Below are 19737 nucleotides of genomic sequence, written 5' to 3' on the forward strand. Positions count from 1 at the left end.
AACAAATTTTTTTTTTGAAAATTCTTGGACACTGGTGCGTGACTCCAGATTTGGGCCTTGGACCCTGAAAGGGTTAAACAGGCAAATATTATTCTTTTTTTATTTTTTATTATCACACTGGCTGATTCCCACCAAGGCAGGGTGGCCCGAAAAAGAAGAACTTTCACCATCATTCACTCCATCACTGTCTTGCCAGAAGGGTGCTTTACAATACAGTTTTTAAACTGCAACATTAACACCCCTCCTTCAGAGTGCAGGCACTGTACTTCCCATCTCCAGGACTCAAGTCCGGCCTGCCGGTTTCCCTGAACCCCTTCATAAATGTTACTTTGCTCACACTCCAACAGCATGTCAAGTATTAAAAACCATTTGTCTCCATTCACTCCTATCAAACACGCTCACGCATGCCTGCTGGAAGTCCAAGCCCCTCGCACACAAAACCTCCTTTACCCCCTCCCTCCAACCTTTCCTAGGCTGACCCCTACCCCGCCTTCCTTCCACTACAGACTGATACACTCTTGAAATCATTCTGTTTCGCTCCATTCTCTCTACATGTCCGAACCACCTCAACAACCCTTCCTCAGCCCTCTGGACAACAGTTTTAGTAATCCCGCACCTCCTCCTAACTTCCAAACTACGAATTCTCTGCATTATATTCACACCACACATTGCCCTCAGGCATGACATCTCCACTGCCTCCAGCCTTCTCCTCGCTGCAACATTCATCACCCATGCTTCACACCCATATAAGAGCGTTGGTAAAACTATACTCTCATACATTCCCCTCTTTGCCTCCAAGGACAAAGTTCTTTGTCTCCACAAACTCCTAAGTGCACCGCTCACCCTTTTCCCCTCATCAATTCTATGATTCACCTCATCTTTCGTAGACCCATCCACTGACACGTCCACTCCCAAATACGTATCTGAATACATTCACCTCCTCCATACTCTCTCCTTCCAATCTGATATCCAATCTTTCATCACCTAATCTTTTTGTTATCCTCATAACCTTACTCTTTCCTGTATTCACTTTTAATTTTCTTCTTTTGCATACCCTACCAAATTCATCCACCAACCTCTGCAACTTCTCTTCAGAATCTCCCAAATATATTATTCTATAGTAGATTAATCCTTTCATGGTGGGTCCTGTTACACTATGGCTCTGAAGCCCGGGTAGGTCCTGTTGTACTAAGTGATTAGCTCAGCTCTTTTAGATAAGCTGTGAGTGGTAAATTTGGGCCTAGATATGAGAGAATGGGTCTGTGTGGTAAGTGAGCACCACATAAAAAAATCCTGCAGCACACAGTGCATAATGGGAAAAGAACTGCGACCATGTTAAAACAGTGACTTTACAGTGTATTTTTGTATGGTTTTTATGGTTGTAATCTCAATTTCTTGGTTTCATTTGAGAGAATGGAGATATATTACAGAAACAAATTATTTCGATTGGTTTCACGACTGAAAGTAGCTTGAAAATGAGCTCAAAGTAGCGGAAATGTTCAATTTTTGCTGATATTCCAGAGAACACAAATTACGTCACTCATCCAAAATGCATCCAATTGTTTGGTCTAATACATATTCACAAATATATTGACATTATTTATACATTTATTACAATAATGCAGTAGTCTGCATAACAGTAAATGCTATATTTTTTGTATGAATAAAATTCAAAATAGAAAGCAAGTGTAACATAGGAGAGGTCTGGTGACATAACTGATGAACAGAGGAAATGTTTAAGTGCCAGGAATATCTACATTGTTTATTCTGGATCCTATTTTTAACCCTTTCAGGGTTGAGAGGCCCTCTCCTAAATTTGTTCTCAGGGTCGAAAATTTTTCGGAGAAAAAAAAAAAAAATTTTTTTCTTATGAAATGATAGAGAATCTTTTCCCAATCATAATGACACCAAAAATATGAAATCTGATGGAAAACTTACAGAATTATGCTCTCGCGAAGTTAGCGGTCTTGACGATGTTTACGGATCGGCGATTTCACCCACTTTGAGCCCTATTTTCAGTCAATTCCAGTATATTAGTCGACAAAAATCATAACTATTTTGCTAGAACTCCATTTTTTTCTATTGAATGAGTACAAGAAACCACCCATTTACTGATTTCAACTATCCAATAAAGTGGTCAGAAATTGGCAATTTTGCCAATTTCACACAAATTTCAAAAGATGACAATTTCCAAATAGGGTCCAGAATAAACAAGAAAGACATTCCTGGCACTAAAAGAACATTTCCTCTGTTCATTAGTCATGTCCCCAGGCCCCTCTTACATTTCTTTTGTTTTCTACTTTGAATTTTTATTCTCACAAAAAATAGAAGATTTACTGTTATACAGATTACTGCATTAGTGTAGAAATGGTATAAATAATATCAGCGCACTTGTGAAAGAATATCAGACTCACCAGTTGACGTGTATTGGACGCTTGGCATGATTTATTTACTTTTGAACTTTGGCAAAAATCGAACATTTCTGCTAATTTGAGCTCAATTTCAAGGCACTTTTCATTGTGAAACCAATCAATATCATCTCAATTTCTGTAATATGTCTTCCATTCTATAAAATGAGACCAGGAAAACTAGAATACAATCATAAAGACCATACGAAAATACAGTGCAAAGTCGCTGTTTTAACCCTTTCAGGGTCCAAGGCCCAAATCTGGAGTCACGCACCAGTGTCCAAGAATTTTCAAAAAAAAAATTTGTTATTTTTTCTTATGAAATCGTAGAGAATCTTTTTGTGAAGGTAATAAAACAAAAAGTACGAAATTTGGTGGAAAATTGACGAAATTATGCTCTCGCGAATTTTGATGTCTCAGCGATATTTACGAATCGGCGATTTTGCCGACTTTGACTCCCATTTTAGGCCAATTACATTATTCCAATCAACCAAATTCTTAGCTATTTCACTAGTATTACTTCTATTCTATCGATTGAGCACAAGAAATCGCCAAGTCAACTGTTTCAACTACAAAATAAAGTGATCGGAAATTGTTAATTTGGCCAATTTAACACAAAGTTCAAAATATTCCAATTTCAAAATAGGGTCCAGAATGAACAATGTAGGCATTCCTGGCACTAAACTAACATTTCCTCTGTTCATTAGTTATGTTTTGAGGCTTTACAAATAAATTCCATTTTGATTTTTTATTCACATAATGAATTTTTATTCACACCAAAAAATAGAAGATTTACTGTTATGCAATACTGTAATAATTGTATAAATATCATCACCATATTTGTGAATGTATATTAGACCCACCAGTTGACGTGTATTAGACGTGTGAGGTCGTTTGTTTACTCTTGAATATCGGCAAAAATTTAACATTTCCGCTACTTTGAGCTCGGTTTCAAGCCATTTCCAGTGCTAAAACCAATCAAAATCATCTCTATTTCTGTAATATGTCTTCCATTCTATCAAATGAGACCAAGAAATCGCAAATACAACTATAAAAAACATACGAAAAAACACTGCAAAGTTGCTGTTTTAATCGAAAAATCATGATTTCATTTTTTTTCTCTCATTATACACAGTGTGCTGCAGGATCTGTTTAATGTGGTGCACACATACCACATAGATGTATTCTCTCATATCTAGGCCCAAATGTGCCACTCACAGTTTATCAGAGTGAGCTGAGCTCATGGCGTAGATCTACGGTTTGGACCCTGAACGTAAAGCCGTAGATCTACGGGACGGACCCTGAAAGGGTTAAACCAAAAACACGGTCAAAAATTTTTTTTCTCATTACGCACTGTGTGCTGCAGGATTTTTTTTATACTGTGCACACTGACCACACAGACCCATTCTTTCATATGTAGGCCTACCAGCTTTCTCTCGCTAGATTTAAAAGTGCTAGAATTTACACGTACTAGTATGTCAATAACCCTAGTGCGTAAGATGTACTAGTACGTCGGAAACCCTGAAAGGGTTAAACTGGGAGTTTTTGAGTTTTGTGTGAAATTGGCCAAATTACTGATTTTCAATAACTTTATAAAGCAGATGAAATAGGTAAATGGGCTGTTTCTTGTACTCAATGAAATAGACGGAATACTAGCATAATAGCTATGAGTTTGGTTGATTGAAAGAATGGAATTGGTCAAAAATAGGGCTTAAGGTGGGCGCAATCGCCAATGTGTAAATATCGCTAAGACTGCTATCTTTGAGAGAGAGTGTAATTCTGCAAGTTTTCCATCAAATTTTGTAGTTTTGGATTTATTAGCTTTGAAAAAAGATTCTTTATCATTTCATAAGAATTTTTTTATATATTTTAAATTCTCCGGCCCTGAGAGCAAGTTTCAGATCAGGGGTTCCGACCCTGAAAGGGTTAAATAGCATATGGCAATGGCAGTACCAAAGGGAGCACGAGCGTCTTCAGTCCCCTCCAAATTAACCTCAGCCCCCTCAAAAAAAATTTCAAATAAAATCAGAAATAATATTACTTTATTTTTTTTAACACACTGGGCGTTTCCCACCAAGGCAGGTTGGCCCGAAAAAGAAAAACTCTCATCATCATTCACTCCATCCCTGTTTTGCCAGAGGCATGCTTAAACTACAGTTATAAAACTGCAACATTAACACCCATCCTTCAGAGTTCCAGCACTGTACTTCCCATCTCCAGGATTCAAGTCCGACCTGCCAGTTTCCCTGAATCCCTTCATGTTACCTTGCTTACAATTAAACAGCACGTCAAGTCCTAAAAATCATTTGTCTCCATTTGCTCCTATCTAACACGTTCACGCATGCTTGCTGGAAGTCCAAGCCATTTGCACACAAAACCTCATTTACCACTCCCTCCAACCTTTTCTAGGCCGGCCCCTACCCTGCCTTCCCTCCACTACAGATTTATACACTCTCGAAGTCATTTTATTTCGTTCCGTCCTCTCTACATGTCCAAACCATCTCAAGAACCCCTCCTCAACCCTCTCAATAATAGTTTTTGGTAATCCTGCACTTCCTCCTAATCTCCAAACCACAGATTCTCTACATTATATTCACACCACACATTGCCCTCAGACATGACATCTCCACTGCCTCCAGCCTTCTCCTTGTTGCAACATTCACCACCCATGCCTCTCACCCAAACAAGAGCACTGGTATAACTATACTCTCATACATTTCCCTCTTTGCTTTCATGGATGAAGTTCTGTCTCCACAGATTCCTCAGTGCACCACTCACCTTTTATCCCTCGTCAATTCCGTGATTCACCTCATCTTTCATAGATCCATCTGCTGACACGTCTGAATACATTCACTTAATCCATACTCTCTCCCGCCAACCTGATATCCAATCTTCCGTTACCTAATTTTTTTATCCTCATCACCTTACACTTTCCTATATTCACTTTCAATTTCCTTCTTTTACATACCCTACCAAACTCATCAACCAACATCTGCAACTTCTCTTCAGAATCCCCTAAAAGCACAGTGTCATCAGCAAAGAGCAATTGTGATAACTCCCACTTTGTGTTAAATTCTTTATCTTTTAGCTCCACACCTCTTGCCAACACCAGAGCATTCATTTCTCTTACAACTTCATCTATAAATATACTGAACAACCATGGTGACATCACACATCCCTGTCTAAGGTCTATTTTTACTGGGAAATAATCTCCCTCTCGCCTACATACTCTAACCTGAGCCTCACTATCCTCGTAAAGACTTTTCACTGCTTTCAATAACCTACCTCCTATTCCAAACATCTGCAACATCTGCCACACTGCCTCCCCCCACCCATCCACCCTACCATATGCCTTTTCCAAATTCTTTAATACCACAAAAACCTCTTTACCCCTTATCTAAATACAGTTCACCTGTATGTTTCATTGCAAACACTTGGTCTACACACCCCCTACCCTTCCTAAAGCCTCCTTGTTCATCTGCTATCCTGCACTCCATCTTACTCTTAATTCTTTTAAAAGTAACTCTACCATACACTTTACCAGGTATACTCAACAGATTTATTCCCCTATAATTTTTACACTCTTATTAATTTAAACATGGCTGACCGGCATCCAAACACTAGCTACTGCCAGACATACAACTAGCGAAGTGAAGTTCTCATCTATACTGACGTTCTCATCTATACTGACGTTCTCATCTATATTGACGTTCTCATCCATACTGACAGTAACATCATATCTACTGCACCCCATCACATCACCTGTACCAGTGTTAACAAGAGGGAAACAGAGGAGACATTGTTAAATATACAATACAAAACTCCAAGGAAACTATCATATAGCAATGGTTGTCCCTCAGTGCCAATCGTGGGAAAGAAATGAATAGTTAAACAGCCAAGGTTAATGCTTTAGTAGCTGACCTATATTCAGCTGACCAGTGTGCAGTGAGAAAATCATAGGAGAAAATGCCAGATCTATCTATAAAGCTCCAAGGAAAGTCAGGTTGTAGGCAGCATTTTCTTCCCTCAGTGCTTTTAAAAATGGCTGAAACAGCAGACCAGGTCAGGCAGTCAACAACCGACGCAGCCCCGATAAATGGAATTGAGGGGAATTTGGACAGATAAAGCCACTGATTAAAACTTTCTGGTCCTGTCGGAATGGAAATGAGTTAGTAAAAGCACTGATTAAAACTTTCTGGTCCTGTCGGAATGGAAATGAGTTAGAAGTGTGATAGGTGAAGCCGGACTGTGAAGTGAGGCATGAAGGGGGGTGTGAAATAAGGGAATAAGTGAATGGGGTTTGTGAAGTAAAGGGATAAGTGAGGAGTGAAGAGGGTTTGGAAAGTAGATATTTTTTTTTTTATTATCACACTGGCCGATTCCCACCAAGGCAGGGTGGCCCGAAAAAAAAAAAAACTTTCACCATCATTCACTCCATCACTGTCTTGCCAGAAAGGTGCTTTACACTACAGTTTTTAAACTGCAACATTAACACCCCTCCTTCAGAGTGCAGGCACTGTACTTCCCATCTCCAGGACTCAAGTCCGGCCTGCCGGTTACCCTGCACCCCTTCATAAATGTTACTTTGCTCACACTCCAACAGCACATCAAGTATTAAAAACCATTTGTCTCCATTCACTCCTATCAAACACGCTCACACATGCCTGCTGGAAGTCCAAGCCCCTCGCACACAAAACCTCCTTTACCCCCTCCCTCCAACCTTTCCTAGGCCGACCCCTAGCCCACCTTCCTTCCACTACAGACTGATACACTCTTGAAGTCATTCTGCTTCACTCCATTCTCTCTACATGTCCGAACCCCCTCAACAACCCTTCCTCAGCCCTCTGGACAACAGTTTTGGTAATCCCGCACCTCCTCCTAACTTCCAAACTACGAATTCTCAGCATTATATTCATACTACACATTGCCCTCAGACATGACATCTCCACTGCCTCCAGCCTTCTCCTCGCTGCAACATTCATCACCCATGCTTCACACCCATATAAGAGCATTGGTAAAACTATACTCTCATACATTCCCCTCTTTGCCTCCAAGGACAAAGTTCTTTGTCTCCACAGACTCCTAAGTGCACCACTCACCCTTTTCCCCTCATCAATTCTATGATTCACCTCATCTTTCATAGACCCATCCGCTGACACGTCCACTCCCAAATATCTGAATACATTCACCTCCTCCATACTCTCTCCCTCCAATCTGATATCCAATCTTTCATCACCTAATCTTTTTGTTATCCTCATAACCTTACTCTTTCCTCTTACTCTTTCCTGTATTCACTTTTAATTTTCTTCTTTTGCATACCCTAGTAGTCAGTGGTGATTGCTGGAGCAGCTACTAGGGTTTGCTAGGTGACTGGAAAAGACAAATAAATATTGTTGTGAATGATAAAAAGAGTGAAGAGTGAAAATGGCAGGCATTAGGGGGGTACAGGCTGCCATAATTATATTTATCTTTCTCCTGCAATTCCATGAAGAAGGAAATCAGTCATGGGGGCTGGAAAAGGCGAATACGGCAATATCACCCTGGACAGTAAAAGCCCAACAGTTGCCATCCTACCAAAAACATAAATGCCACTATCGCTGCAAGGTATGGCAACACCGCATACCCAAACAAAAACAGTGGCACACAGCTCTTATAGTGGCACTGTTAAGTGGTGATATCCAAACTAATCCAGGACCTCAAACTATTGTGCAGAGGCAAAACAGGCAGATAAGTGATGGTAACAATGACAGTCTAGTAGCTAGGAATGATAACCTTAACTCTATATGTAATGCATACATAAGTCAATGCGAGACAATACAGCCATTCTTTTTATCTCAAACACCACCAAACAGGTGCATACACTGTACTATGGTATGAAAGAAGAACAGAAAAGACACCTTATGTAAAATGTTTAAGGGGTGGGTGCATAATGGATGTGTGTACAATTAGAGTAATGGTGTCAGAATTCACTTTGTGTGCAACAAATGGACTTTGGCACAGTTACCCTTTAGCAATGATGACATTGATTTGCCTAATTTTAATACAAATGACCTATTGCCATATGTTGATGATTATAATTGTTTTATGAAAACAGGCCTTCACTTTATTCATGTCAATGCAAGATCACTTTTTCCAAAATTGGCAGAGACTAGGATTTTAGCTAACAGAACTAGGGCGATAGTTATATCCATCTCTGAATCCTGGTTGAATGATAGGGTGACTGACGACGAGGTCAAAATAGAAGGTTACAATATAAAACACTTAGATAGGAACAGAAAAGGTCGTGGGGTATGTGCCTACATAAGAAATGACTTAGCTTACAATCCAAGAACTGATTTAAATAACAATAAACTGGAGATTCTATGGTTTGAAGTGCTGCTTCCCAAGACCAAACTCATCTTAGTAAGAACTAGTTACCGCTCTCCCACCCATGATCAGTTCCTAGAAGACTTTTCCAAAGTTTTGTCCAGACTTGAAAGCAATTGCGAGACAATAATACTGGGAGACTTCAATATCTGTTTTCAGCAGCAAAATAATGGGCTATGCAAAAGGTATAAGCAAATTCTAGGTTTAAATAGTTACAGCCAACTAATTAATACACCAACCTGGATCACACAGTTCTCAGTCACCCTAACTGACCACATACTTTGTAACCACTCTGAGAACATTAGTCAGTCAGGCGTCATTACCACAGGTCTTAGTGATCATTTCATCATTTAATGCACCAGGAAAATCACTAGGGATAGGATAGGCCTACACAGAACAATAAAAATAAGGTCAACTAGAAACTACAGTAAAGAAACACTGGTAAATAGGCTACACAACTGTGATTGGACAGTGGCAACAAGTTGCACAGACGTAAATGATGCCTGGGAAAAATTCAAAACAATGTTCACTACCATCCTTGATAATATTGCACCAGTTAAAGAGATTTAAAACAGACAGGATATTGCAGCATTCAATGAATTCCAAAGGGTGAGGAACAGAGTACAGAGACTTATAAAAGGAGCAAAGCACTACTGCTCAAAAATTGAAGAGTATAAGCATAACCCCAGAAAGCTCTGGCAATGACTAAAACAGTTGGGGTATAGCCATAAACCAGTAGATAGGTCTAACATAGTATTCACTATCGATAATGAGGTATGCAACGAAACAACTAAGGTGGCGAATTGTTTTAATTCCTACTACACATCTGTCGCATCAGCACTAGTAAGTAAACTACCAGCTGCATCAAATACCTTTAACACAGACTCTGATAAGTTTCAAACATACTATACCAGTACAGGGGTAACCCCAAACATTTGTCAACTAGTAAGTGTATTTCATGACTTTCTTCAAAAAGAACTAAGCAGGTTAAACCCAACTAAGAGCACCGGCCCTGATAACATCCCATCTAAGTTCCTAAAAGATGGTGCTTCTGAATTGTCAATCCCTATTGCTCACATAATAAATTTGTCCATCACCACTAATACTGTACCGGAGGGGTTCAAGGAGGCCAGAGTTACTCCTCTCTTCAAGGAAAATAGTAGGTCTGATGTAAGCAACTATAGGCCTGTTAGTATATTCAGTGTAATATCCAAAATCCTAGAGAGGGCAGTACACTGTCAAGTAGTTAAGTACCTTAACCCTTTGACTGTTTTGGTCATATATATATGTCTTACGAGCCAGTGTTTCGGACGTATATACACTCAATATTTCTAGCGGCTGCAAATCAAGGAGAAAGCTGGTAGGCCCACATGTGAGAGAATGGGTCTGTGTGGTCAGTGTGCACCACATCAAAAAAATCCTGCAGCATGCAGTGCATAATGAGAAAAAAAACTGATCGTTTTTTTTGGATTAAAACGTCGAATTTGAGGTGTATTTTCATATAGTATTTATTATTCTAGTCTCGTTTTCATGGTCTCATGAGATAAAACGGAAAACATATTGCAGAAATAGAGATTTATTTTGATTAGTTTCACGAAGAAAACGACCTTGAAATTGAGCTCAAAGTAGCGGAAATGTTCGATTTTTACCAATGTTCAAGAGTAAGCAAATCACACCACATGTCCAATACATGTCGACTGGGGAGTCTGGCATTCTTTCACTAGTGCACTGATATTATTTATACCATTTTTACAATAATGCATTAGTCTGCATAACAGTATATTTTGCATTTTTTTTTTTCAACAAGTTGGCCGTCTCCCACCGAAGCAGGGTGACCCAAAAAGAAAGAAAATCCCCAAAAAGAAAATACTTTCATCATCATTCAACACTTTCATCTCACTCACATATAATCACTGTTTTCGCAGAGGTGCCCAGAATACAACAGCTTAGAAGCATATATTTATAAAAAATACACAATATATCCCTCCAAACTGCCACTACCCCAAACCCCTCCTTTAGAGAGCAGGCATTGTACTTCTCAATTCCAGGACTCAAGTCCGGATATATAAAATAACCGGTTTCCTTGAATCCCTTCACTAAATATTACCCTGCTCACACTCCAACAGCTCATCAGGTTCCAAATACCATTTGTCTCCATTCACTCCTATCTAACATGCTCACGCACGCTTGCTGAAAGTCCAAACCCCTCGCCCAGACATGACTAATAAACAGAGCATATGTTATTTTAGTGCCAAGAATGTCTACATTGTTTATTCTGGACCCTATTTTGAAATTGACAACTTTTTTAATTTGTGTGAAATTGGCCAAATTGCCAATTTCAGACCACTTTAATGGGTAGTTCAAATCGGTCAATGGGTGGTTTCTTGTACTCAATTGATAGAAAAAATGGAGTTCTAAAGAAATAGCTATGAGTTTGGTCAACTGGAACAACGGAATTGGCCAAAAATAGGGCTCAAAGCTGGCAAAATCGCCGATGCGTATATGTCGCCATGACCGCTAACTTCGCGGAGCGTAATTCCGTGAGTTCTCAACCAAATTTTGTACTTTTGGTGTCATTACCATCGGGAAAAGATTCTCTATCATTTCATAAGAAAAACTAACTTTTTTTTTTTTTTTTCAAAAAATTTGCATCATAGAATGACAGTTTCAGAAAGGGGCTTGTGACAGTCAAAGGGTTAATGACAACAACATTCTCCATAGCTATCAATCAGCCTTTAGAGATCTTACTCAACCGACACCTCCCTAATTAATCTGATGGATTACATGAGAACTGAAATGTCAATGGGTAACCTCATAGGTATGGTAACCTTAGACCTGCAAAAAGCCTTCAATACTGTCAACCACAATTGTAAGAAACTTCAAGCTATTGGTATAGGTTCTGTAGACTGGTTTAAATCCTACCTTAGCAACAGGAGACAAATTGTCAAAATTAACAAAATGGAATCAGAACCCCTGCCAATAGCATGTGGAGTTCCCCAAGGTAGTATTCTGGGTCCCTTATTACTCCTATGCTATGTTAACGACATGCGTATCAGTACAGACGGCAGTGCTCTGTTAGTGTCAGGTAAAGACCCACAAGATATAGCTAATGTATTAACACTGGAACTGGAGTCCTGCAACAAATGGTTAGTAGACAACAAACTATCACTGCACCTCGGGAAAACTGAAGCCATTCTCTTTTGAACGAAACATAAACTGAGAAGGGTAAATAATTTTAATGTCCAGTGTAATGGGGAGCCCATTACTTCAGTTTCCTCAGTAAGATATCTGAGAATCCCCTTTGACCCACGCATGTCAGGAGAAATGATAGGGAACAGCCTAGTAAAGAAAGCGAATGCCAGACTAAAATTCCTCTATAGACGAGCACAGTGTCTACCTACTCAGGCTCGCAGGACCCTATGTCTAGCCCTTATACAATGTCATATGGACTATGCTTGCTCTTCATGGTACTCTGCCTTGACAAAAAACTGAAAGACAGACTGCAAATCACCCAGAACAAAATGGTAAGATTCATCCTGGACCTGGGTCCAAGAGAGCATGTAGGCCAGGATGAATTACAGCAACTGGATATGCTGAATGTTGAAGACAGAGTAAAACAACTGAAGCTAAATCAAGTTTATAAAGTTGCTCACAAACAGTGTCCAGAATATCTTGCTGCCAATTTTGTCAAGGCTGGGAACCAAAGCAATCATAGTACTAAGGGGAGAGAACACAACTTTGTAGTACCCACAGTTAGTGGCCAGGCTTCAAACACCTTTTAGTGTACAGAAATAAAGGAATGGAACAGACTGCCCATACATGTCAAAGCCAGACACAGCATGAACCAGTTCAAGAAGAAAGCCAGAAGATCCCTGATGAATGTAGCTACAGAAAGGGAGGGGAATGATTTATTATTATTTTAGCTAACACATGTGTAATTTTCCTAGGTAGTAGGTTGGTAGACAGCAACCACCCAGGGAGGTACCACCATCCTGCCAAGTGAGTGTAAAACGGAAACCTGTAATTGTTTAACATGATGGTAGGATTGCTGGTGTATTTTTTCTGTCTCATAAACATGCAAGATTTCAGGTACGTCTTGCTACTACTGCTTACGCTTAGGTCACACTACACATACATGTACAAGCGTATATATACACACCACTGTGGGTTTTCTTCTATTTTCTTTCTAGTTCTTGTTCTTGTTTATTTCCTCTTATCTCCATGGGGAAGTGGAACAGAATTCTTCCTCCGTAAGCCATGCGTGTCATAAGAGGCAACTAAAATGCCGGGAGCAAGGGGCTAGTAACCCCTTCTCCTGTATATATTACTAAATTTAAAAGGAGAAACTTTCCTTTTTCCTTTTGGGCCACCCCACCTCAGTGGGATACGGCCGGTACTTTGAAAGACGAAGAATGTGTAATTTTACCTCATTCCTAGTAATGACCCTCGTATTGTAGATAGTCTTAATGACCCTTGTGTAGTAGTCTTAATGACCCTCGTGTAGTAGATAGTCTTAATAGCATGATAATAAGATATATCCTTTTTTGGGTTATCCTAGGTACTTTACACATATGATGCTATGTATGATAATTTATGTAACTGTATTTGTGTATACCTGAATAAACTTACTTACTTAGTCTCCTTTGCCTTTATACAAAGGAACTATGCATGCTCTGTGCCAATCCCTAGGTACCTTACTCTCTTCCATACATTCATTAAATAAAAACACTAACCACTCCAAAACTATATCCCCACCTGCTTTTAATATTTCTATCTTCATCCTATCAATCCCAGCTGCTTTACCCCCTTTCATTCTACCCACTGCCCCATGCACTTCCCCCACACTTGCAACTGGTTCCTCCTCACTCCTATAAGATGTTATTCCTCTTGCCATATACATGAAATCACAGCTTTCCTATCTTCATCATCAGATGAATGTGTATACATAAACGTGTACATGTACATGTAGTGTGACCTAAGAGGATGGGGTTAACCATAGAATTGAAGAAGAAAATAAGGTGAGTGGTGCATTGAGGTATATGTGGAGACAAAAAACATTATCTGTGGAGGCATAGAAGGGAATGTATGAAAGTATAATGGTACCAACACTCTTATATGGGTTTGAAGCTTGGGTTGTAAATGTTGCAGCAAGGAGGCGATTGGAGGCAGTGATGTCCTGTCTAAGAGCAATGTGTAGTGTAAACATTATGCAGAGAATTTGGAGTGTGGAAATTAGGAGAAGGTGTGGAGTTATTAAAAGTATCAGTCAGAGGGCTGAAGAGGGGTTGTTGAGGTTGTTTGGTCATTTAGAGAGAATGTATCAAAGTAGAATGACATGGAGAGCGTATAAATCTGTAGGGAAAGGAAAGCAGTGTAGGGGTCGTCCTCGAAAAGGTTGGAGGGAGGGGGTAAATGAGGTTTTGTGGGCAAGGGGCTGGACTTCTAGCAAGCATGCGTGAGTGTGTTAGATAGGAGTGAATGGGGACGAACAGTTTTTGGGACCTGACGAGCTGTTGAAGTGTGAGCAGGGTAATATTTAGTGAAGGGATTCAGGAAGACTGGTTATTTTTATATAGTTGGACTTGAGTACTGGAAATGGGAAGTACAGTGGACCCACAACTAATGGCGGCATTAAGTAACGGCAAATTCGTATAACGGCGTGTTTTGGCATAAAAAAATGTCTCTACGAACGGCAAAAAACTCTACCAACGACGTTCGTCCGGAACATGTCCATGCACCAGGAGCGCGGCCTGAGCGGGCCCAGCCACTCCAAGAGTCAGTGTGCCATTGTTTACAAGCTGTTGTGGTCGATTCCATGTGTGCCTGCCATATATTTTGGATTATTCCTGTGTTTTTAGTGCTTGTAACCTCTAAATAAGCCACCAAGGGCCCCAAGAAAGCTCCTATTGCCAAGCCTGTGGTAAAAAGGGTGAGAATTATAATGGTAATGAAGAAAGAGATAATTGACAAATATGAGAGTGGAGTGCGTATGTCTGAGTTGGAAAGGCAATACAACAAATCACATTCAACCATCAGTACTATCTTGGCAAACAGAAAGACAATCAAGGAAGCTGTTGTTGCGAAATGTTCAAGTATGTTTTCAAAACAGAGACCGCAAATAATTGAAGAGGTAGAGAGACTGTTATTAGTATGGATAAACGAAAAACAGTTATCAGGAGATAGTGTTTCTCAGTCTATAATTTGTGAAAAGGCAAGGAAGTTGCATGATGATCTCATTAAGAAAATGCCTCAAAATAGTGCTGCTGCTGATGAATTTAAGGCCAGCAAAGTCTGGTTTGAGAGATTTAAGATTCATAGTGGCATACACAGTGTGGTAAGGCATGGTGAGGCTGCCAGTTCAGACAAAAAAGCGGCTGAAAAATATGTGAACAACTTTAAAGAATACACAGCAACTGAAAACTTAAAACCTGAACAAGTGTTTAATTGTGACAAAACAGGCCTGTTTTGGAAGAAAATGCCAAACAGGACCTACATTACTCAGGAGGAAAAGGCACTCCCAGGACATAAGCCTTTGAAAGACAGGCTGACATTAATGTTGTGTAGTAATACTAGTGGTGATTGCAAAGTAAAGCTTCTATTGGTGTATCACTCTGAGACTCCCAGAGTGTTCAGGAAAAACAATATCGTCAAGGGTAATTTGTGTGTGCTGTGGAGATCAAACAGTAAGGCATGGGTCACTAGGGAATTTTTCTTGGACTGGTTTTATGGTGTGTTTGGCCCCACTGTGACAAAATACCTCCAGGAAGAGAAACTGTCACTCAAGTGCCTCCTGGTAATGGATAATGCTCCTGCTCATCCTCATGACTTGCAAGAGGAAATTGCAGGGGAGTTTGGTTTTGTTAAGGTGAAGTTTTTGCCTCCTAATACAGCTCCTCTCCTCCAGCCCATGGACCAGCAGGTCATTTCAAACTTCAAAAAACTCTACACAAAAACAGTGTTTCAAAAGTGCTTTGAAGTGACCTCAGACACTCAATTGACTCTAAGAGAGTTTTGGAAAAATCACTTCAATATCCTCAGTTGTGTAAACCTTATAGGTAAGGCTTGGGAGGGAGTGACTAAGAGGACCTTGAACTCTGCTTGGAGGAAACTGTGGCCAGAATGTGTAGAAGAGAAGGATTTTGAAGGGTTTGAGGCTAACCCTCAGAAGGCTATGCCAGTAGTGGAAGGTATTGTGTCATTTGGAAAGTCCTTGGGGTTGGAGGTTTGTGGCAAGGATGTGGAAGAGTTGGTGCAGAACAACAAGAAAGAACTAACCACTGCAGACCTGCAAGAGTTTCAGGTGCAACAGCAACAGATCACACCTCAGGAATGTTCTTCAGAGCAGGATGAAGAGAGATGGAGGAAGATGACTTCTTCAAGGATTAGGGAAATGTGTTCAATGTTTACAAAGGTGCAAGCATTTATCGATGAATTTTATCCTGTCACAGAAGTTGCAAGCCATATTGGCAACATGTACAATGACACTCTTGTGTCCCATTTTAAGAAAATCCTAAGGGCATGTGAGAAACAGAGCTCTCTGGACAGATATTTTGTGCAACAGGGGCCCAGTGACTCTCAAGCTGGTCCTAGTGGCATTAAAAAACCATGAATGGAGGTAACCCCACCAAAGGACATGGTACCTGAAGTATTTATGCAAGGGGATTCCCCTTCCAAACAATAAAACACCTCCACCATGTTCCCTCCTACCGTCTTATCACTCATCAACAACTCCACAATAAAGGTGAGTGGCATTTAATTATTTTTTATTTTGCATGTCCCATTCGTTTTGGTGTAGGGAAATGTATATTTCATGTAAAAACAAATTTTTTTTTCATACTTTGGAGTGTGAAGAACGGATTAATTCTATTTCCATTATTTCTTATGGGAAAATTAATTCAACCAACAGCAAATTTGACTAATGGCAAGCTCTCTGGAACAGATTAATGCCGTTGGTTGAGGGTCCACTGTACAATGTCTGCACTTTAAAGGAGGGGTTTGGGATATTGGCAGTTTGGAGGGATATGTTATATTTTTTTTTTTTTTTTTCAACAAGTCGGCCGTCTCCCACCGAGGCAGGGTGACCCAAAAAAGAAAGAAAATCCCCAAAAAGAAAATACTTTCATCATCATTCAACACTTTCACCACACTCGCACATTATCACTGTTTTTGCAGAGGTGCTCAGAATACAACAGTCTAGAAGCATACACATATAAAGATACACAACATATCCCTCCAAACTGCCAATATCCCAAACCCCTCCTTTAAAGTGCAGGCATTGTACTTCCCATTTTCAGGACTCAAGTCCGACTATATGAAAATAACCGGTTTCCCTGAATCCCTTCACTAAATATTACCCTGCTCACACTCCAACAGATCGTCAGGTCCCAAGTACCATTCGTCTCCATTCACTCCTATCTAACACGCTCACGCACGCTTGCTGGAAGTCCAAGCCCCTTACCCTTATCTTTATATATTCTTCTCAACTGTTGTACCTGGGCACCTCTGCAAAGACAGTGATTATGTATGAGTGAGGTTAAATGATGAATGATGATGAAAGTATTTTCTTTTTGGGGATTTTCTTTCTCTTTGGATCACCCTGCCTCGGTGGGAGACAGCTGACTTGTTGAAAAAAAAAAATACTCCTCCCTCCTTGCATCACTTCTACTTTGTAAAAACATCTCATATGCTAACCTTTTCTCTCATACTACTCTCTCTACATCCTCATTGCACCAACTGCTCTTCTTCCCTCCTGCACCCACTTTCTTGTAACCATAAACTTCTGCTGAACATTAACACTACATTCTTAAACTTACCCACATACATCTTCTACTCCATTGCCTATACTCACACTAGCCTATCTGTCCTCCAACAGTTGTTTATATCTTACCCTAATTGCCTCTTCCTTTAGTTTATAAACCTTCACCTCTCTCTTACTTGCTACTTCCATTTTCCTTGTATCCCATCTACCTTGTACTCTCACTGTAGCTACAACTAAAAAGTGATCTGATATATCTGTGGCCCCTCTATAAACATGTACATCCTGAAGTCTACTCAACAGTTTTTATCTACCAATAAATAGTCCAACAAACTACTGTCATTATGCCCTATATCATATCTTGTATACTTATTTAACCTCTTTTTCTTAAAATATGTGTTACCTATAACAAACACCTTTCTATACAAAGTCCAATCAAATATTCCCCATTATCATCTATACTTGGCATCCCAAACTTACCTACCACATCCTCTCTAAACACTTCTCCTACTTTAGCATTTAGGTCCCCTACCACAATTACTCTCTCACTTGGCTCAAAAGTTCCTATACACTCACTTAACATCTCCCAAATTCTTTCTCTCTCCTTTACACACACACTCTCTTCTCCAGGTACATACACACTTTATTATGACCCACTTTTCACATTCAACCCTTATTTTAATCGACGTAATCCTTGAATTTATATATATTCATGTTCCCTCTTCTCTCTCCATAACTGATCTTTCAACATTATTGCTACCCCTTCCTTAACTCTCTCAGATACTCCTGATTTAATCCCATTTATTTCTCCCCACTGAAACTTCCCTATCACCTTCAGCTTTGTTTCGCTTAGGGCTAGGACATCCAACTTCTTTTCATTCATAACATTAGTAATCATTTCTTTCTTATCATCTGCACTACATCCGTGCACACTCAAACATCCCAATTTTATAAAGTTTTTCTTTTCCCTGTTTTTAGTATTTTCTACAGGAGAAGCAGCTACTAGCCAATTGCTCCCGGCATTGAGTCACCTCCTATGACACGCATAGCTTACGGAGGAGGAATTCTGTTCCACTTCCCCACTGAGATAAGCAGAAATAAACAAGAACAAGAACTAGGAAGAAAATAGAAGAAAACCCAGAGGGGTTAGCATATATATGCTTGTACATGCATGTGTAGTGTGACCTAAGTGTAAGTAGAAGTAGCAAGACATTCCTGCAATCTTGCATGTTTATGAGACAGAAAAAGACATCAGCAATCCTACCATCATGTAAAACAATTACAGGCTTGTGTTTCACACTCATTTGGTAGGCCGGCAGTACCTCACTGGGTGATTGCTGTCTACCAACCTACTACCTAACAATAATAATAATAAACATGCAAGATTTCAGGTACATTTTGCTACTTCTATTTACACTCAGGTCACACTACACATGCATGCACAAGCATATATATACACACCCCTCTGGGTTTTCTTCTATTTTCTTACTAGTTCTTATTTATTTCCTCTTATCTCCATGGAGAAGTGGAACAGAATTCTTCCTCTGTAAGTCATGTGTGTCGTAAGAAATGACTAAAATGCCGGGAGCAAGGGGCTAGTAACCCCTTTTCCTGTATAAATTACACAAGTTAAAAAGAGAAACTTTTGGTTTTCTTTTTGGGCCACCCTGCCTCGGTGGGATATGGCTGGTTTGTTGAAAGAACAATAATAATAACAATAATAATAATAATAATAATGCCAGACTTAGCCAGGCTTGAGTCCTGGAAATGGGAAGTACAATGCCTGCACTTTAAAGGAGGGGTTTGCGATACTGGCAGTTTGGAGGGACATCTAAACTGTTGCCTCTGCAAAGACAGTGATTAAGTATGAGTGATGGTGACAGTGTTGAATGATGTTGAAAGTTTTTTCCTTTTTTAGGGGTTTTCTTTCTTTTTGGGTCATTCTGCCTTGGTGAGAAATGGCCGACGTGTTAAAAAAAAAAAAAAATTAAAAATCATCTCCTCTCTCAATAATAACCATACCCACACTATGGTAATTTCTAACCAGTTTTGAAGCAACTCTCCCAAACATTTTATGACCCCTAATCTATTAAACCGTTATTACATACCTAAAATTGTATCATAAATTTTACTATACGTAATACGTAATGTTATCAGTTACAGCTACGTTAAAACTATAAAGCTTATTAACTAAAAATATCGGGCTAC

The 19737-nt window shown here is 39.7% G+C and overlaps 1 protein-coding gene across 5 annotated transcripts in view; it reads right to left on the reverse strand.

Annotated features, from left to right (window-relative positions):
• The window catches only part of LOC128696388 (uncharacterized), an 853106-nt gene that overhangs the window by 308536 nt on the left and 524833 nt on the right, over positions 1-19737 (reverse strand). The window lies entirely within an intron of this gene.

Source organism: Cherax quadricarinatus, chromosome 39 (assembly GCF_038502225.1).
Source record: "Cherax quadricarinatus isolate ZL_2023a chromosome 39, ASM3850222v1, whole genome shotgun sequence".
In the NCBI taxonomy this organism is placed as follows: domain Eukaryota; kingdom Metazoa; phylum Arthropoda; class Malacostraca; order Decapoda; family Parastacidae; genus Cherax; species Cherax quadricarinatus.